Source organism: Carcharhinus amblyrhynchos, chromosome 19, assembly GCF_965287045.1.
Source record: "Carcharhinus amblyrhynchos chromosome 19, sCarAmb.v2.hapA, whole genome shotgun sequence".
In the NCBI taxonomy this organism is placed as follows: domain Eukaryota; kingdom Metazoa; phylum Chordata; class Chondrichthyes; order Carcharhiniformes; family Carcharhinidae; genus Carcharhinus; species Carcharhinus amblyrhynchos.
In genome coordinates, this window is record NC_137342.1 from 8637876 (window position 1) to 8659794 (window position 21919).

The following is a 21919-nucleotide window of genomic DNA, read 5'->3' on the forward strand; positions in this document are numbered from 1 at the left end:
GAAGACATCAACTAAAGCTGAAAGATGATGAGGTGAACAAAACCATTCTGATGCCAAGTTTGAATGTTAAAAGGCTCCATATTATACAGGCAGGAAGATTAAGTAGAAAGTTATTACTGTTGGGAAAGGTCTTGTATAAATAGCAAATTGTGCTAAAGTAATCCACTTAGATCAGTAAATTCCAAACCAGCCACACAGACATAAATGGATATATCAATACAATCATACGAATTATGCTGACTGATATGCAACACATTAAAATACTTTCTGTTTTAAAAAGAGCTCTATCTCATTCGAGTTTGAATGTCCAATAGAACATTTGGAACATTTGCCAGTGTTCAGAGCAGCGCTCTGACTTAGTCATGTTATATATGTGGAGTCCGCCTCTTTAAGACAGTACAGCAGAAGTGAGATTCCTGACTTGAGGGACCGATGGAAACTGAGGCCGGAATTCTTCCGGCATACCCGCTCCAATTCCAGGGGTTGGCGAGGCTGGGAGAATGGTATCCTCCGCTGGCCTCAGGCGGGTTCGTACGAACCTCAGGCTGATGTGCCAGCAAAATTCCACTCTGAGAGTGAGGGATCACCCCCGAGGTTGGAGTCCTCTCTCAGGCAGAATCATCTAGAAGCCGTTTTGTAAGCATGTAGAGGCTGCTGCTCCAGGGCAGGCGAGAACCGCAAACTCCCGTATCAATTTCTCTAATCAATAAATACCTTCTGTTTCTAACAAAACGCAAAATCTCTCGACACTCTAGAATGCCATAACATGACAAGTAACGATCTTAATATACAAGAACTGTTGGAAAATGTCCCGACATTTAGTCTTACATCTAAGACAGCCTCATGGTATTCCGGCTAGACTAATAATCCAGAAACTCAGCTAACGTTCTGGGGACCCGGATTCAAATCCAGCCACGGCAGATGGTGGAATTTAAATTCAATAAAGAATATCTGGAATTAAGAGCCTACTGATGACCATGAAACAATTGTCTATTGTTGGAAAAACCCATCTGGGGTCACTAATGGCCTTGAGGGAACGAAATCTGCTGTCCTTACTTGGTCTGGCCTACAGAGCCCCAGCCATGACTCTCAACTGCCCTTGGACATCTAGGATGGACAATAAATATTGGCTAGCCAGTGACACCCATGTCCCACAAATGAATAAAATAAATTGTGCTAAAACTGCATTCAGATTCATCTGTGCTGTGACATTCTAACAAAAAAATGTGTATGGTCACCGTGAGGAATCCCTCGGGAATTTTAAGAAACCTCATTAAGGTCACCGATATGAGCTCAGTTGAACACAATTGATAAGACCTGATTTATTATTGTCACATGTATTAGCTTAAAGTGAAAAGTATTGTTTCTCATGCACTATACAGACAAAGCATACTATTCACAGAGTACCTCAAGGAGAAGGAAAGGAGAATGTAGTGTTACAATCATAGCTAGGGTGTAGAGAAAATCAACTTAACATAGGATACTACATTCAAAACCTGATCTTAGACTTCTATATCATTTTCACGATGGAAGAAGCTGGAATGGAGTATAGGGTCCTTGATTATGTTGGTTGCTTTTCCGAGGCAGCAGGAAGCGTAGACAGAGTCAATGAATGGGAGGCTGGTTTGCGTGATGGACTTGGCTTCATTTGGGCTGGGCTATGACTCTTTGTAGTTTCTTGCCGACCTGGACAGAGCAGGAGCCATGCCAAGCTTTGGTACATCTGGAAAGGGTGCTTTCTATGATGCATCTGTAAAGAAAGTCTTTGATTAAACTTGGTTGGTCTCCTTAAGGAATAATCAGGAAGACCTTGAGGCAGATAGCTTTTGGAGGTATTTCAAACTACACCAAGTATTCCTGGAACGCAACTGGATCAAGGATTCAGAGACTAAACAACATTGAGCTGGAGTGAGGCTTTTCTGTGCTGTAATTATCTTCCTTGTTCGTGCTGTGTCCAGATAGGAATCTGCTGAAACATTGCATGAATTGGTTGTTTATGAGCTGCCAAACATTTCTGTTCAACTCATTCTCTGACTGCCTCCAGTATCAATTTTGAGAGTTTGCTTTGGGACTAATTAGTCATATTTAGCGATGGAATTTGGACCTGCGATGTTGTTCTTTACAAGAGAAAACTTGCCTTCAAGTGGGAAGGTGCTCTCCAGCCCAGAACATTCACATAAAAGTTATAAATCTGTTTTCAGTTACATGAATTATCATAGCCGCAGTTTGTAACAGACATGATAACAATTTGCTGTTAATCCAGTGCTTTGTTACCAATTATGATTTTAGAGGACTGGCAGTGCCACTTCATTGGGAGGTGAGAAGCAGAAAAGTCTGGAGCCATGGATTCAGCATTCAAAGAATGAAGTTGACAGGTTAGGGCAAAGGGATCCAAACAGTTTGCATTCTTTTTCTTTAATGGAATGTGGGCATTGCTGGCAAGGCCAGCATTTGCTGCCAATCCCAAATTGCCCTTAAGGTGGTGCTGATCTGCCTTCTTGAATCACTCTACAGTCCATCTGGTGCGGGGACTCCCACGGGGCTGTTGGCAAAGGAGTTACAAGACTTAGATCCAGTGACAGTGAAGGAATGGCAATATAGACAGGGTGGCACGTGACTTACAGAGCATCTTCTGTCCTTGTCATTCTGGGTGGTAGATGTCACACACTTGAAAGGTCCTATCAAAGGCACCTTAGTGAACTGCTGCAATGCATCTTGTAGATGGTGCATGTGGACTGCTGCCACTGAACATTAGTGGTGGAGGGAATGAATGTTTGTGGATGGGGTGCCAATTAAAGGACTGTTCTGTTCTATTCTGTTCAGAATGATATTGAATAATGCTGGAACTGCAGTGATCCAGGCAAGAGGAATATATCCCATCATAGTTCTGACTTGTAGCTGATGGACAGGCTTTGGGAGACAGGAGGTAAATTACTCTGCATAATATGTGCAGCCTCTGAGCCAGCTTGCAGTCATGATGTGGGAATGCTTGCAGTCACAGTATTTATATGGCTAGTCCAGTTCAGTCTATGCCCAATGGTAACGCTCAGGATGTTGATAGTGATTAATACCATCGAACGCAAGGTGAGATGGTTCGATTCTCTCTTGTTAGAGATGCTCCTGGTCCGACACTTGCCTGGCACTTATCAGCCAGAAGCTAAATATTGCCCATGCCTAGTTTCATATGGACGTGGACTACTTCAGCATTTGAGACATAAGTGGTGCTCATCGATGTACAATCATTCACAAACATCCTCATTTCTGACCTTACGATGGGGAGAAGATCATTGATAGGACAGCTGAAGATGATTGGGTGTAGGACACTACCCTGAGGGACTCCTGCTGTGATGTAGAGCCACGATTCCAACAACAACAACCATTTTCCTTTGTGCTCCAATCAGTGGCAGACTTTCCCCCGATTTCCGTTGACTTCAATGTTGCCAGTGCTCCACGATGCCACACTTGGTCAGATGCTGATTTGATGTCAAGGGCAGTCACTCTCATATATTGTTAACTCTCATAGGTTGAACTTAAAAAGCCACATTCCCATAAAGTTGAGTGTGTACCTCAGGATGTGAATGTCCACTTCTGGTGTTTAAGATTCTTTCCATAACGATGCAATTGCACTCAATCGGTTCCAAACTCCAACAACCCTCTGACTGGAAAACAAAATTCTTCACATCACTAAGTCCTTTTGCTGATTATTTTGAAGCAATGCTCTCTAGTTCTTGATGCCTCTTGAGAGGAAACAGTTTCTCGCTATTCACCCTGTCCATCCCTTCAAGATCTTGAATAATTCTACCAAGGCTCCTGTCAGCCATCTTTTCTTTGACAAAACTAGGCCCGACCTCTCCAATCTATCTTCTCAATTAGTTTTTTATCCCCGGAATCATTCTTGTAAATCTCTTCTACACTCTTGCCAATGCCTTCACATCCTTCCTCCTGCATGGTGCCCAGAACTGGGTGCAGTCTCTACATGAGACCTAAACTGAGTGTCTTGCACAAGTTCGACAGGATTGCCTTCCTCTCTTAATGCCCCTAACAGCACGCAGTGGTTAGCCCTGCTGCCTCACAGCACCAGAAATATGGGTTTGATTCCCGTCTCAGGTCACTATCTGTCTATACAATCTCGGTATCTGTGTTGGCTTCCTCCCACAGTCTGAAAGACGTGCTGATTAGGTGCATTAGCCGTGTTAAATTCTCCCTCAGTGTATCCAAACAGGCGCCAGAGTGTGGCGGCGAGGGGATTTTTCACAGTGGTTTCATTGCAGCGTGGATCTAAGCCCACTTGTGACACTAATAAATAAACATTAATAATGCATGGGATACTATATGCTTTATTAACCATAAGGACAAAGATGTCTCAGTTGTCTGGATCACTGCCTCCATCGTCACGTGCCACAGGTTGTGTAAGGCTTGCGCTGTAGTTTGGACCCCCCCGGCACAGAGTTTCATCCTCGAATTTGGACGGTAGTCAGATTCCCCGTGATAATTGATCCAGTTTCAACCCATTAAAAAACAAACCTCACCTTAACCGTGCTGGGGAAAACACTCCAAGTTTTGGATTCCGGTGAGTTCACAGTGCTTGGACTGTTGTTTCTGAACAACTTTGGGATTTTAATTTCAATTCGCCCCTCGGCTCCCAGGCAGGGAAGACAAGTCGGCTGTAGTCATTTCCATTCAATGGGTGCTGGTTTCATGCTTTCCCTTTCATATTGCATTGTGTGAAATGCATTGACTTTGGCTACGTGCCAGCAGCTTTTAAACCAAATCAACTGCAAATTATGTTTGACAGGATCTTAAATCTAGACACCAAATAAAACATTCCATGCAAGGGGAAAAAAAAACAGAACCTCCCACTCTTGCAAAATTTAACTTGACACATGACCTGGTCTGTTTACTTACTCACAAATGGAATGTCCTTGTGATGTACAAGCACTTGGAGTCACTTCATACTAGCTGCCCCTTAACATACAAGAAATAAATATCTCACAATCGTATCCGGTATATTGTTCCACATCCTATTTTCCAATTAAGTTATTCTGAAGTTAGTATAGAAGCTGTTAATGTGCATGCATTAGTGCATGCTGAGCACTGGAATTCATGCAGAGAAAAACATCACAGGCGGTTAGTCATTCTTATCCTCCGTGGTATTAGCTTACTGAAGGGCTAACTTTTAATCTACGTTATAGGCACTGACTACCCAAAACAATAAACAAGTTTGACTGACGTAGAGAATATTAGTGAACCACATTCTACAAACACAACACTGAGTCTTGTTTCTCATTTACACCTTTTGGAAATTGTGAAAATAGTTTCCAATTATACGCCTAAGTCTATTAGAAATGAACTGGCAATGCCCCCAAGCCGTATAGACGGCACGGCGGCACAGTGGTTAGCACTGCTGCCTCACAGAGCCAGGGACCGGGTTCGATTCCTGGCTTGGGTCACTGGTCTGTGTGGAGTTTGCATGTTCTTCCCGTGTCCGCGTGGGTTTCCTCTGGGTGCTCCAGTTTCCTCCCACATTCTGAAAGACACGCTGGCTCGGTGCGCTAACATGCTAAATTTTCCCCCACTGTTCCCAAACAGGTGCCAGAGTGTAGCGACTAGGGGATTTTCACAGTGATTCCATTGCAGTGTTAAACATGCTTGTGACACTAATAAATAAACTTTAAACACATGCATCTCAACATTCCCTGGTAAAACAGGTAGGCTCCATTTTAATTAGATCTAACAGGGTAGAATAACAAAAGGCCGGTGATGTAAAAAATATGCCCTTGGTCTCTTTACTGATTTAGGTTTTCTTAGGAGTTTAATTTGATGGTCAGCGTATCTTGTCCTGGCGAAAGTTAACTTCACTGTCATAATCTGATTATTTAACAGGGGAGGTGGCATCATCGTGATATTGTCACTGGACTAGTAATCCAGACACCCAGGGCAAGATCTGGGGTCCCAGGTTCGAATCCCACCAGGGCAGACGGTGAAATCTGAATTCCGCAAAAGAAAATCTGGAATTAAGAATCAACTGATGACCATGAAACTATTGTCGATTGTCGGAAAAACCCATCTGGTTTACTAGGGGGCGGCACAGTGGCTAGCAATTGCTGCCTCATGGCGCCAGGGGTCCAGATTCGATTTCCAGCTTGGGTCACTGCCCATGTGGAGTTTGCACATTCTCCCCATGTCGGCATGGGTTTCCCCCGGGTTCTCCGGTTTCCTCTCACAGTCTGAAAGACGTGCTGGTTAGGTGCATTGACCCGAACAGGCGCCGGAGTGCGGCAACTAGGAGAATTTCACAGTGACTTCATTGCAGTGTTAATGTGAGCCTTACTTGTGATTTAATGTCCTTCAGGGAAGGAGATCTGTCGTCCTTACCTGCTCTGGCCTACATGTGATTCCAGATCCATAGCAATGTGGTTGACTCTTAAATGCCCTCTGGAATGGATGGACAATAAGTGCTGACCCAGCCAGCAACACTCACATCCCGTAAATGAATAAAGGAAAAAATAAATTATTCTGATCCAAACTCGAAGGCAATGTATGGAAACCAATCTCCCGTACGGCAGTTTGTATTTATATGGCTTCTTAACGTCATAAAAAGTGCCAAGCAGCTTTACCAGACAGCATTTCACATCCAGCCACCTGGGAAGATGGTGATTTCCCTCAGGGACACTGGGCCCTTGTAAACTTTTCCAGACTGGTTAAGGCTTCTGTGCAGCACTCCCAACAGCAATGCATCACCAAGACCACCAAAGCTGCCACTGTGGTGTAGCCCAGTCAATGCCCTCCACTGTGGAGGGATGTCCACTCACTAAACTTGAAAGTGGGCTTCAAAGAACTCTATATCCACCTTGGCTCTGTGACTATGCACAGGCTAGATAAATAAAACAAAATAAATAGGACAAGCAACTAAAAGCTTGTTGAAAGGAATACGCTGTAGGAGAATATTAAAGCGAGGTCACCTCGTTACAATATCATCACTGACAAATCATCACCGGAATTTCAATGTAACAAACGATAATTTATCATCATAGAAACACAGGGGTTGACTGCACTGAAAGAAGCTTAATGGCCTCTCATATCATTGCCTGTTTTGTCCAAAGATGTGCAGGTTAGGTGAATTGGTCAAGCTAAATTGCCCCTCACTGTCAGAGGGACTAGCTAGGGTAAATGCATGGGGTTTGGGAATAGGGGCGAGGTGGGATTGTGGTAGGTGCAGTTGCAATGGGCCAAATGGCCTCCTTCTGCAGAGTAGGATTCTGTGATTGTGTAAGAGCTAACCATCTAGGTTTATTTCTGTCTGTTCCTCATATCCCAATGTCTTCGTTTATCAAATACTTCCCTGCATCCGCCACTGTTTCTGGTTGTCTTTGAAAAAACTTTGCATGAAAACAACTATCTTCCGAACCACTCCTTTGGTCTTTTTGGAGATATTTTTCAATTTGAATCCTTTAGTTGCTAGCTCACTGTCCCAGTGGAAATAGCTTTTCCCTATTTGCCTTTCCAAAGCACTGATCAGATTTACGCTGCCGCTGTTTCCGGAGGAAATGGTGGTGTAGTGGTCGTGTCACTCAGGCTAATGCTCTGGGGGAATGAGTTCAAATCTCACTACAGCAGCCGATGGAACTTAAATCCAATCAACAAATCCGGAATCAAAAACTAGAGAGCTATCATCGATTGCCGTAAAAACCCAACTAGTTCACAAATGGCCTTTAGGGAAAGAAATCTCCAATCCTTACTTGGTCAAGCCTACTTGTGACCCATACTGATGGGCAACAAATGTTTGCCTTGCCAATGAAAACATTCAGAGAGTTGATCTTTACCACGTCCCATGAAAGAACAGTTAGGGATCTAGAATTAGGATCTATGATGCAAGATTCACGGAAAGACATTTAGAACATTTACAGAAAGTCTTGCGAAGCTGAGGGATTTCCATCCAGGATTAATGCTTGATGCAGAAACCATGATAATAGTCAAGATTAAGTTGCACCATTATGTAAATTTTACTCATTTCTTTGTTCCACTGCAAACACAGTAGCTTCATTGGAATGTTAATGTAAGCCTACTTGTGACACTAATAAATAAATAATACATGTTCCTTCAGCGTTTCCATATTTCTAAACCTCTCCTTATTAGTATTTACCTACTCCATCTCTTCTGCATTATCTTCGTGGCCATGGTTTCATTTCTTAAGTTGACAATGTTGGTACTACAGCCTAAACAATGATACTTAGAGCTATTGAGACACAAAAGACTAGCCAGCATCTGGTACCTTGTAGAGCAGATTGTGAACCCATTTTCATGATGCATATCATAAGAAGAAACAAAGAATTATCGTGGACCAAAGAATTTTCACAGACTAAAACTGAACAAAATGTTTTCCATTTTTCGCTTTGAGGAGGAAGTATTTTTTGCAGTCCCACATTTGAAAACGTACACGGATTTTCAGATTCAACTTTCGGTAGCCAAAATGACAATCAAGTGTAGATTAGCAATACATGAGAAGAGGGCATATATAATGTTATGTGTTTTAAGTTTGAAGTTTATTTATTAGTTTCACAAGTAGCCTTACATTATCACTGCAGTGAAATTACTGTGAAAATCCCCTAGTCGCCACACTGCGGCTCCTGTTCGGGTACACCAAGGGAGAATTGAGCATGGCCAATGCACCCAACCAGCATGTCTTTCAGACTGTGGGAAGAAACTGGAACACTGAAATTAAACCCACGTAGACATGAGGAGAACATGCAAACTCTGCACAGACAGTGACCCAAGCAAACCCGGATCTCTGGCGCTGTGAGGCAGCATTGTGTTACCCATCTGCGTGTCATTACTTGGTCTTCAGTTCTGATTCAGCTGTAGTCACACTCATTTAACAGTGAATTGTAAAATCAATAGCACATAGGAGGCTATTCGGATTTAGGTCAAACTAAAGCCCAAACTTAAGTCTTCACTAAACTAATTTCTCTATTCTTCTTATATCACTGTTTTATTGTTGTTTTAAGGTAAAGCATTTTTCTTAAAGATTTGGGTACTATACTCCTTCTGAATGTGTGTGTCATTACTTAAACTCCTTCATCGCTTTATGAGCGGTACATGAGGATTTCTCTACCTCTGCAGTGTGTAAAGGAAAAGACATATATAATAATAGTCTCAATAGAAAACACTAATGAGGCAATTTTAAACAATCCGTCCCATGGCAATATTGTTGAGATTAGGTGCCTGTTTCTATTTTCCATTGAAATCAGTATAAAGCAATATTGGATGTCAGTGGAATCCAGGCCTATAGGTGGGGCCAAAACCAAGACACAAAGCTTTTCTTCTTCACTCTCACAGCTCTCCTCCCACACAACCCAGTGTCACAGCTATCCCCTGTTTATCTGCACTCAAAAAACCCAATTAATTAACAAGATAATCAACATTGAACAGGTACAAAAATGTCATTTTGTCTCATCCCATAGGTTTCATACCCAGTGAGTTATGGTAAGGCTTCAGCCTAGATTGATGGGGTGACCTATCAGATGTGGAGAAGAATTCTAAAGTTCAATGATGTCTGTGTCAATGTACATCATCGATCTCTTGATGGGTCTCTGGAGTAAGGTACTGTATGTTTAATGGCCCAAGCATTTTCATATGTATGAATGATTGAAGTGCCATTCATTCCTGGTTATCAACTCTTCCATTAGAGTTTCAGTGGCAAAGTCAACATATATTTCAGGTACAGGATTGCAGCTTCTGATAGTCACAAGAAAGCAAACCCTCTTGGTGAAAGCTACTGTCCTAATCTGATTATTTACTCTGGTGCACATTACTGTTCTGATCAGTTGCCATCAAAACTGCCCAAAAAGCCATGAAGAGAATGCCTGTGAGCTCTCTCTCTCACAAGATGCTAAAATGGGCTCACACTCAGCAAGCTTCTTCTCAACCGAGAAAATGCTCAAATAGATCCAATGTTAGCCCAGCTTTACTGATCATCAGAAAGCAGCAGTTGGCGTACGTAACCACCAACTGGTCTGCGACTTTCACTGCTGACTGGGGAGGAAAACCAAACAGCAGGGCTGGCTACACGACAGCAGACTGTTTGGAAGAGTCTCAAGCAGGAAATTGCTAACTCAGATTGCCATCCCCTTGCCCAGTGTACAGACTCAAGGCTTCGTGTGGACCCAGGGCAGGCAGATTATATCTCATGCCGCAGAGCACCATATCCCATTCAGAGCGGCTAACATGCTGGCTGTGGTTTGCTGTGTGGCTTGATGAAAGATAAGCAACTTTTGCTAAAAAGGCTAAAAATATTTCAGTCAGTATTGTGCCACCACTATGGAGGGAAAGAGTATCTCCATGCAAAATCCCAAAAGACAGATGATCTAATTGAAAGAAATAAGAAGTTGATTAAGTAGATGCTGGCCACATATTTCCTTAGTTGGAGAATCTAGAACTATGGTTTGGAATCTTACAAGGGGGTTGTTCGTGTCAGGTTGAGCTGAGGAGATATTTCCTTTTTCAAAGAACTGTTGGTTTTTAGACTTCCCTATTTCACTGGGGGCACATTTAAGATACATATTGGGTTACGGGGATAGGGCCCGAGTGGGATTGTGGTTGGTACAGACTCGATGGGCTGAATGGCCTCTTTCTGCACTGTAGGGTTCTATGATTAATCAAAGAAGAGGAGGGGTGGCTCTTCATGGTGTCCTGACCAACACTGACACCTCAAAAAACACCTAAATATGTAAGTGATCTGCTCACTTATTTCCCGTCTGTTTGCGGTGTGAATATTGGCAGCCACATTTTCTACATTGCGACAGTGGCTGCATTTTAAAAGGATTTTCGTTGGTTGCGTAAGGTGCTTTGGGATGTCCTGAGGTTGTTAAACACACTGCCGGGATTCTCCAGTCCTTCCCGCACCAGCGCTGCCAGTGAGAACGGAGAATTTGGCGCTCAGTGAAAATTCTATTCATGGCAGTGAGACCAGGGAATTTCAGCCACAGACGAGGTTGGAAAATTCTGGGAAGAATTATCTTTCATTTGTTTGTGGGACACGGGCATCACTGGCTGGCCAACATTTGTTGCCCATCCGTGGTTGCCCTGAGGGCAGTTGAGAGTCAACCACATCGCTAGAGTAACATGTAGGCCACACCCGGTAAGAACAGCAGACTTCCTTCCCTAAAGAACATTAGTGAACCAGATGGGCTTTGTCGACAATCGACAATGGTTTCATGGTCATCAATAGATTCTTAATTCCAGATTTTTTTTTATTGAATTCGAATTCCACCATCTGCCGTGGCGGGATTCGAACCTGGGTCCCCAGGACATTAGCTGAATTTCTGGATCAACAGTCTACCGATAATACCACTAGGCCAATGCTTCCCTTTTCTTTAATAAAGCCATTAAAAAGAACTGACTGGGTATTTGCGACAGAATTCTTGCCAGAGTTCATCCTGTGTGTTATTTGTGAGATACATTCAGGTTGTTTGACAGGGTTTAAGTCCACAGTGCCAGAAGATTTGCGAGCATTTGAGTCAATGTTCTATGCCAAGTGCAATAAAGCTGCTGTACATTCGCTTGCACATTTCCTCCTTTGAACTCCGGGTTAGATATATAATCCTTGACATTGCAGCTCTTGCCACTCCAGGGGCATAGGACTGGATTTTCAAATGCTATTGGGGTGCGATGCGTGATGAGAATTATATTCCCTCCGAGGATTCCGGCACTTCTGGAAAACAACACGATTCTCAGGAAAGGGGGAGCCAGTAAGCCGTAGGCCTCTTGGTTTCAACCTCAATGGTTGTTGAGCTCATTGACAAACTTACTAACGAACCTTGGGGGCGGCACGGTAGCATAGTGGTTAGCACTGCTGCTTCACAGCTCCAGGGTCCTGAGTTCACTTCCCGGCCCGGGTCACTGTCTGTGTGGAGTTTGCACATTCTCCTCGTGTCTGCATGGGTTTCCTCCGGGTGCTCCGGTTTCCTCCCACAGTCCAAAGACGTGCGGGTTGGGTTGATTGGCCATGCTAAGAAATTGCCCCTTGGTGTCCAGGGATGTGTAGGTTAGAGGGATTAGTGGGTATAATATGTAGGGATATGGGGTTAGGGCCTGGGTGGGATTGTGTTCGGTGCAGACTCGATGGGCCGAAGGGCCTCTTTCTGCACTGTAGGGTTTCTACGATTCTCTCAGCCTCAGAGGAGCGACTTGAAGCCATCTCCATCCAGGACCTCATTTTGGCGTCACTCGCTGGATTGCTTGTGCTGGATGCAGGGAATAATCTCACTAGCCTCTGAGAAACTGCCTCAGTTAACACCTCAAAGGAGGCCTCAGAATTTCGGGGCCAGCATGGACCCCTGTCCACGACAACGCTGGTCTTTTGTGAACCATCCTATGATGTCTCCCCAGCAAACGCAGAAGACAGGCCATGGCTGTTGTTCGCTTTTTCAAAGGACCCTCCATTTCCATGCCCCATCTCCAGGCAGCTCTCGGCATTGCGGGCTGGGTGCCAAACTAACCTGCACCCCCCCCAACCCCTAGGCCAATCTGAGCCTTTGCATTTGCAACATGGCACGACAGAGGGTCACGACCCAGAAACATTTCGAGTGTCAGGGTCCCAACTTCAGAATGAAAATCGAGTGCCTAATGTCAGCATTAAGCACTCCCAATGTTAGGTAATCTCCAATTATTTACAGATGAAAGTTCATTTCACTCCTCTCCATCAATATCCATGGTTCTAATTGTTACATACATGCCTAAATGGTACATTCGAGGCAAATTAAGGGCAATTTTGTCCGGTTGAGCCATATCCAAGCAGGGATAACGAATGAGCCTTCCACAGTGAGACCTTACACTCCAGTTCATCGATCATTTCGATAGACAGCAGACAGCTACCCCATTAGGTTGCTAGACTAGAAATTGTCCAACCGTTATTTAAAATCATATTCTCCAACAATCAAATGGCTGCTGAAATTACCTTTCTCCCTTTCTAATTGCCGGGACTATTTTTTTAACATAGTCTCCAATGGAAATCAAACAAAACAAAAACCTTTAAGCGATCTGCTTGCTGGCTTTATTCTGAAGGCATTAATTGAGGCATTATCTATCCATTCAAGCAGACTTGTAAAGATCCCGTGACAATATCGGAAGAACATACAGTACTGCTGGAGTCCTGCCCAACCATTGTACCTGAACCAATGACATCAAAACAGATGAACAGGCAACTTGTTTGAGGGTTGTTTGTGGTATGTTACTAACTACCGATCAGTGACTCAAAAGCTAGTGCACCGTATGATACATTGCGATATTTCAATGAATTAGCATGCCATGAAAGACCAGGTTTTGCTTAAAAGATCTAAACAGAATTTTGGAGTACAGAAATTAGCCACTTGGTCTAGAGGATCTATTGCAGTGTTTGTGGTCAGTTCAAGCTTCCACTCATTGTTGCTTATCCCACCCTGTCAACATATCCTTCTCTTTCATCCTCCTCCACAAACTAAAATTACTTTCATTAAATATTCCCTCGCCTTGTTGCTTCACCTCTTACTTATCAGGTTGAATATCATCTGGCACTGCTCTGACCAACCCATCTATATCTTGTGTGTGGGAGAAAGAGGGAGCTAGTGGCTGGAATTTTACCGGCACGAAGTTCACAGAACGGAATTCTCTGTTGGCCTCGGGCGGGATCTTATGAGGATCAGGCAGGCGAGGCTGTAAAATTCCGGCAATTGAGTTGGATGATCAGCCATGATCATAATGAATGGTGGAGCAGACCTGAAGGACTGAATTGTCCTGTTCCTATTTTCTCCGTTTAGCACGGTGGTACAATTTGCACCCATATTGTTTCTTTTGACATATCCTAAGGTGCTCCACGATCCTAGACAATGTTTGATACTGAGCCAGAACAAGATATTAGGATAGGTGACTTGGTCAAGAATAAAGATTTTGGGAAGCACCTGGAAGGTGGCGAGACAGAGCAGTTTAGGGGAGAAAGTTCAAGGACTTAGGGCCAAAGATGGCTGATGGCGCAGTGATAGAGTGAAGACAATGTGCTCAAAGATAATGTGGCAAGATGGGCAAGAAAGAGGCAAACACAAATTGCATCAGCCCGAGATGCAAGTAAAGGCATATCATTTCAGCGAGTGTCAGATTTCCATCAAGAGCCTTAAAACCCAATAACTCATGAACAAGAATGAGGTAACGAGGCCTGCTCCCAACTGAAAGGACATGCTGTCACCCCAAGCATACTTCATGTTTCGCTGCAACATACTTCAGTGTCACTTGAATCTGGAAACAATCCTTAAATGTGACGTGTGGTGAGAACTGTTGATTAATAGTATGTCTTATTTGCATTCTGCTGGGTCAATTATTACATCAAATGCAACATAAACTAAAATGCTCATGGAATATAAATCACAGAAGGGTGAATGTGAGGAGATACCATAGTACTTCAGTACGAGCGAGTGAAAATCAGTGGGGCATTGCTGCTAAGATATTGTGTTCATTCTACAGGAACATGGATAGAACGTGAAGTGCTTTCCATTACATTGTAGCCTCATGCTTCTAACCAAGCACGTCATCTCCTCATTTTGAATTAGGCACATCTCTTTCCATCGTGGTCTAGCACATGTCAAGTATTGAGACACCACACATCAAAGCGGGGGAGAAAAAATTAGAAGTCACTCCTCATTGTCACTTGATATTCAAATATTCAATTCATTGGGTAGGAGAAGTATTGGGGTCCATATTTTGGATCCTGAAATGTCAATGCTTGAGGATCACGTAAAGCCAAAAATCATTGCTCTCCTATGGTTATGGATATTAGCAAAGAATAAGAGACTGCATTTAGCCCAGTGCAACAGGTAGAACAGGATTTCATGGTCTGGGTTGGGATGGTGATGTCAGGGTCAAATGGGTGCCGTTTTTTATTCCGGGTAGCTAGTTACAACAAAGAACAAAGAAAAGTGCAGCATAGCCTTTAGGCCCTCCAAGCCCGTGCCGATCATTTTGCTCTAACTAAGCTAAAAAGAAATCTTTGCCCTTACTTGGATTGTATGTCTCTATTCCTCCCCTATTCACGTATCCATCCAGAAGCCTCTTAAATGTTGCTTATGTACCTGCTTCCACCACCTTCTCTGGCAGCGCGTTCCAGGACCCACCACTCTGCATGAAAAGTATTCCTTGCAAATCTCCCTTAAATTTTCCCTCCCTCACTGTGAACCTGTGGCCCTTTGTAATTGATACTTCCACCCTGGGAAAACACCTCTGACTATCCACCCTGTCCATGCCTCTTATGATTTATAAGTTCTTCCCTTAGCCTCCGTTTTCCCAGTGAAAACAATTCTAGTTTATTCAACCTCTCCTCGCAGCCAACACTCTAGAGGTTGGGCAACATCCTGATTAATCTTCTTTGCACTCTCTTCAAAGCTTCAAACAGTGAGGAATGAAACTAGATATAATCACTACTCAGTCTTTCATTTATATGTGGAGTGAAACATTATTCCTAAGCACCTTCTAACATAGTGTCTCTTAACATAGCACCTCCTAACATAGTGTCTTCTTCATATGTGCCCAAGTGAAACCCCAGTTAATACCCTCCACCCGCAGATAATTAATCACTATTGATCTATAATTGAACAGTCCCAACCCCACGTTGTGTCAGAAGCAGTCACTTGACACCGATTGTGCCTGAATTAGCTGTCTGGTGGTGACAGATTATCCTGGCTTTCCAACCCAGGACAGAGGCATTTGTAAAGCAGGAGGGCCAGTAGCAAGCCCTCAAGTATGAAAGGAGCCTCCCATTGCAGGTGAGGAAGGCAGGCAGTGAGGCACTCTGAGAGCACCATTAAAACTCTGGAAGTGTAAGATGACCACAAGTGCCAGGCCACCAGTGTGGAGGGGACTTTTCGAGTGGACTGTTGTTGCTTCAGTGAGGAGGTTTCACTCAAGCCCGCTCACCTCCTTTCTACACCCCCTCCTCTGCCTCTCCAGTTTCAAGGTGAAAGCCCTATGCATAATCGCTGAGCCAACAGTATTTCTTTTCTAGTACTGATCTCAAGCCAGTTACATTTGAAGTGGCCAGTTGTTCTACACATTAAAATAAAGGACAGGTAGTTATAAAGCACCCCTCACCATCTCAAATTGTCTCCATGTCACTGAAGCAAATGAAGCACTCTTGTCATGAAGAGAAATACTGCTACTCCTCCTGCTTTGCAAATGCCTCCATCGTGAATTGGAAAGCATGGTGGCACAGTGGTTAGCACTGCTGCCTCACAGTGCCAGGGACGCAGGTTCAATTCCGGCCTCAGGTCACTGTGGAGTTCACACGTTCACCCTGTCTTTGCGTGGGTGCTCTGGTTTTCTCCCACAGTTAGATTGATTGGCCAATCTAATTGCTCCTTACTGTCTCAAGATGTGTAGATTACGAGGAATTCATGAGGTTAATACTTGGGGCGACAGGGAACAGGTCTGGGTGGGGTTGCCCCTTAGTGAACATAAGAAACAGGAGCAGGAGTAGGCCATCTAGCCCTTTGAGCCTGCCCCGCCATTCAATAAGATCATGGCTGATCTGAAGTGGATCAGTTCCACTTTCCCGCTTTCTCCCCATAACCCTTAATTCCCCTGTCTATCAGAAATCTATCTATCCGTGACTTAAATACATTCAGCGAGGTAGCCTCCACCAGTTCAACGGGCAGAGAATTCCAGAGATTCACCACCCTTTGAGTGAAGAAGTTCCTCCTCAACTCCGATCTAAACTGCTCCCCCCCACTTATCTTGAGGCTGTGCCCTCTAGTCCTGCTATCCTTTCTAAGCGGGAAGAATCTCTCTACCTCTATCCTATCCATCCCTTTCATTATCTTATACGTCTCTATAAGATCCCCCCTCACCCTTCTAAACTCCAACGAGTACAGACCCAGTCTATTTAGTCTCTCTTCATAGTCCAACCCCCTCATCTCCGGTATCAGCCTAGTGAACCTCCTCTGCACTCCCTCCAAGGCCAATATATCCTTGTGCAAGTGCGGCGACCAAAACTGCACACAGTACTCCAGCTGCGGCCTCACCAGTGCCCTGTACAGTTGCAGCAAGACCTCCCTGCTTTTATATTCTATTCCCCTCGCTATAAAGGCCAGCATCCCATTCGCCTTCTTGATCACCTGCTGCACCTGCAGACTGGGTTTTTGCGACTCGTGCACAAGGACCTCCAGGTCCCTCTGCACCGTAGCATGCTGCAGCTTTTCGCCCTTTAAATAGTAATCCCTCCTACTATTATTTCCACCAAAGTGGATAACCTCACACTTGCTAACATTATACTCCATCTGCCAGGTCCTCGCCCACTCACTCAGCCTATCCAGATCCCTCTGCAGACTTTCCACACCCTCTGCACAATTTGCTTTTCCACTCATCTTCATGTCATCAGCAAATTTTGTCACCCTACACTCAGCCCCCTCCTCCAGATCATCTATATAAATGGTAAATAGCTGAGGCCCCAGCACCAATCCCTGCAGCACTCCACTAGTCACCAACCACCAGTCAGAATAGCACCCATTGATACCAACTCTCTGCCTCCTATTAGACAGCCAAAACCTCTATCCACGCTAACACCTTACCCCCAACTCCATGCACCCTAACCTTCTCTAGCAACCTTTTGTGAGGCACCTTGTCAAACACCTTTGGAAAATCTAGAAACACCACATCCACCAGTTCCCCTCTGTCCACCACATTAGTCACATCCTCATAGAAATCCAATAAATTTGTCAAACATGACTTCCCCTTAACGAATCCATGCTGCGTCTACTCGAACAAACCATTCCTTTCTAGGTGCCTCGCTATTTCTTCTTTGATGACGGATTCAAGCATTTTGCCAACTACAGACGTTAAACTAGCCGGCCTACAATTCCCTGCCTTTTGTCTGCTACCTTTTTTAAACAGCAGCGTAACATTAGCTGTTTTCCAATCTTCCGGCACTTCCCCGGCATCCAGCAAATTTTGGTAAATAATCACTAAGGCATCCACTATCACCTCTGCCATTTCCTTCAGAACCCTGGGATGCATTCCATCCGGTCCCGGGGACTTGTCCACCATCAGTCCCGTTAGTCTATCAAGCACTACCTCTTTAGTGACAGTAGTCACATTCAGGCCCTCAACTTCTACTATCCTTCTATCTTTAATATCTGGCAAATTATTCGTGTCCTCCTCTGTGAAGACTGAGGCAAAAAACTTATTCAAGGCCTCAGCCGTTTCCTCATCTCCCACCACTAAATCCCCCCTCTTATCCTCTAAGGGTCCAACATTCACTCCAGCCAGCCTCCTCTTCTTTATATATTTGTAAAAACTCTTACTGTCCTTTTTTATATTTAGTGCTAGTTTAGCTTCATAGTCTACGTCAGGAGGATTATGTGCGGCTCCAGGAATAGGGTCTAGGTGGGATTATTGTCAGTGCAGACTCAATGAGCTGAATAGCCTCTGTAGGGATTCTGTTCTATTCAATGATTGTCAGAGGCACTAAGAAGAAATCCATCTCATTCAAAATGATTAAATTTTGGCACACGGGAACAAGTCGTTTAGCTCAGCAATACTTGACTATCTCTCCCAAACTTCAGGAATATGAGAACCGGGCCAGGAATCCAGTGCAGTATTGAGGGAGTGCTGCACTATTGGAAGTGACAGGAAAGTAAATTAAGATTCCGAAGCCCTCTCAGGCACATGCAGTAGACCCACTGCACCATTTGAAGCAGGGCAGGGGTGTTCACCTGTGGTCCTGGCTAGGATTGTCCTTCCACCAGCATCTAAAGACAGATGATGTAATCATTTATTTCATTATTATTTGTGAGTTACAAGGGAGGCGATGGCCTAGTGGTATTATCGCTAGACTGTTAGTCCAGAAACTCAGCTAACGTTTTAGGGACCCAGGTTCGAATCCCGCCATAGCAGATGGTGGAATTAGAATTCAATTAAAAAAATCTGAAATTAAGAATCTACCTATGGCCATGAAACATTATCAATTGTCAGAAAAACCGATCTGGTTCACTGATGTCCTTTAGGGAAGGAAATCTGCCATCCTTACCTGGTCTGGCCTACATGTGACTCCAGAGCCACAGCAACTTGGCAACGAGGGATGGGCAACAAATGATGGCCAGCCCCAGCAGATCTTACCAAACCTCTTGCTATTTTGCGTTGTAGGGCAAAGTGGTCTCTCCAGCAAATTGAGTCGCGCCAACAGTAGTAGAACGATAATGTCATTGGACTATTAATCCAAAGGCCCAGCCTAATACTCTGGTTGCAAAGGTTCGAATCCCGCCATAGCTGCTTGTGGGGTTTAAATTCTACTGAAAAAACTAAATCTGGAATTGAAAGCTAGTCTCGGCAATGTTACCGTGAAACAATGACTGATGGCCATTCATAAAAAGTCTATCTGGTTCACTAATGTGGACATACCTGGCCTGGCCTATTTGTGACTTCAGACACACAGGGTAATATGGCCGACACTTGACTGCCCTCTGAAATAGTCTATAAAGCCAATGTGGATGTGGTCTTTCTTGATTTTCAGAAGGCGTTTGACAAGGTACCTCACAAGGGGTTATTGCAGAAGGTAAGGGGGCATGGAGTTGGGGGTAGGGTGTTAGCGTGGATAGAGGATTGGCTGTCAAATAGGAGGCAGAGAGTGGGGGTCAATGGGTGCTATTCGGATTGGCGGTAGGTGACTAGTGGAGTGCCCCAGGGGTCGGTGCTGGGGCCTCAGCTATTTACCATTTATATAGTTGATCTGGAGGAGGGAACCGAGTATATGGTGTCGAAATTTGCTAAATATTTTTAAGACGCGGTTTGATAAGTGAGGGGATTAAGGGTTATGGGGAGAGGGCGAGAAGGTGGAACTGAGCCACGACAGATCAGCCATGATCTTATTGAATGGCGGGGCAGGCTCGAAGGGCTAGATGGCCTACTCCTGCTCCTATTTCTTGTGTTCTAAAGTAGCTGAATGGCAACAAATACAGGCCTTGACAACAACAAAAGAACTCAAAAAAAGAGACAATATAGCTGCAGGGGAAATCAGTAAATATTTTCCAACAAGCACATATTCAATTACTGAACTACTGGTTTTGACATTTATTGTTGTTCAGTGGCTCACTAACTGTTAGAGGAGTGAAAAAGGAACATTTCTGTACGCTGGCTGTTATTTTTCATTTTGGTGATAAAAATTGCTCCCTCGCAAATCATTTCAGAACTGTGTGCCTTCCCCCCCCCCGGGCTCCCCCGACCCCCCACCAAGGCTTGATTCGAGTTTAATAAGCAGATGTGAAGAAAGTTCTTTTCCTCTCCCTTTCCCTTGCAAGAGGTCAGCAGCGGTGGTAGGTCCTAAAAATGGTCGAGCAACCTGCCAAGAACATCAGCGCTGCCCTTGTCCAAGCTAAACACTTGCCCATGCCATAACTGCAACCCTGCCTGATGGCTACTTGGGAAAGTGTGAAATCTGGGGGGAGAAGTGGAACTCAGAGCTGCAGTACGCAAGTGCATTTTCATGAATAGCCCCTTTCACCACTCGTTTTCAGTGGAAGCCTTTCTTTGCCTTGCGGTGTCGGACACGAAAGTACAAAATGTGCTAGGTTCCTCCGGAATGTGCTCTGCTGAGAGCCTGGATGGCCACTCTCCCTTTTATATTCATCGCCAGGCCTCGTACACAACGCCCGGTGCCCCTGTCCCTCCTCACCTCAGCCACGGACAGCAGGCCTCAAAAGCAAAGACACAAAAGCTTCCTTACTCCTTCTCACGTGCGCACTCAGAACATAAGAAATAGGAGCGGGAGTCGGCCATCCAGCCCTTCGAGCCTGCCCCGCCATTCAATAAGACCATGGCTGATCTGTCGTGGCTCAGTTCCACTTTCCCGCCCTCTCCCCATAACCCTTAATCCCCTCTCTTATCAAAAACCCATCAACCCACGTCTTAAAAATATTTAGCGAGGCAGCCTCCACCACTTCAACGGGCAGAGAATTCCAGAGATTCACCACCCTTTGAGTGAAGAAGTTCCTCCTCAACTCCGTTCTAAACCGCCCCCCCTTTATCTTGAGGCTGTGCCCTCTAGTCCTACTGTCCTTTCTGAGCGGGAAGAGTCTCTCCACCTCTATCCTATCCATCCCATTCATCATCTTATACGTCTCAATGAGATCTCCCCTCATTCTTCTAAACTCTAATGAGTACAAGCCTAGTTTATTCAGCCTCTCCTCATAGCTCAACCCCCTCAACTCCGGAATCAGCCTAGTAAACCTCAGGTGAACTTAGCCAATAGATAACAACGTCACTCCAGCAGTCAGCTAAATGCCTATCAAATGATCTCAGTGAGCGCTGTCTATTCCCCATGTGCTTTTGTGTGCGAGCACCTTCCTAATGCTGGACAGGTTATACGGCTTGTTCAGCAAGATGACCCAGAGCAGCAACTATGACGCTGTTGGCACTGGTCTGTATCACGCCCCACAGATGTTGGGAGTAACCGAGCCAGAAAGTATCCTACTGTTCTCCTGCACCGTTGCCAGAACTGCTTTGTGAATCACATGCCGCTGATGTATTGTGCTCCTGTGATCGCTGAACTATTGTTGCAGTCCCTCACTAATGTTTATCAACCTTTCCAATTGCAAAAACTAAGGTTATTTGCCAGCTGTGGAGAGGATCTCCGGCCCCGCGTCCCTAAGCAAGGGTTTGGAGGTGGTCTCACATGCTTTGACTGAAGTTTACCCTGCCCACGTTTATTCCCCATTTAACCCACTTCTCATTTTCTCGGCCAGTGTTACGGTTTATCAGTCCAAAGCAGCAGCAAGACCTCCCTACTTTTATCCCGTACAATCATGATTCGAACAGAAACATGTGCTGGAGGCTTGTCTGGTGTCTCACTAAGGCCTCTGGAGGCTTGTGTGGTTGAACATAAGCTGTTTGCTGTTAACACACTGTATAC

General features: G+C 44.6%; 1 protein-coding gene across 3 annotated transcripts in view; it reads right to left on the reverse strand.

The window, feature by feature from the left end:
* pde3a (phosphodiesterase 3A, cGMP-inhibited) overlaps nt 1-21919 on the reverse strand; it is a 452164-nt gene that overhangs the window by 224896 nt on the left and 205349 nt on the right. The gene's annotated exons all lie outside the window — the stretch shown is intronic.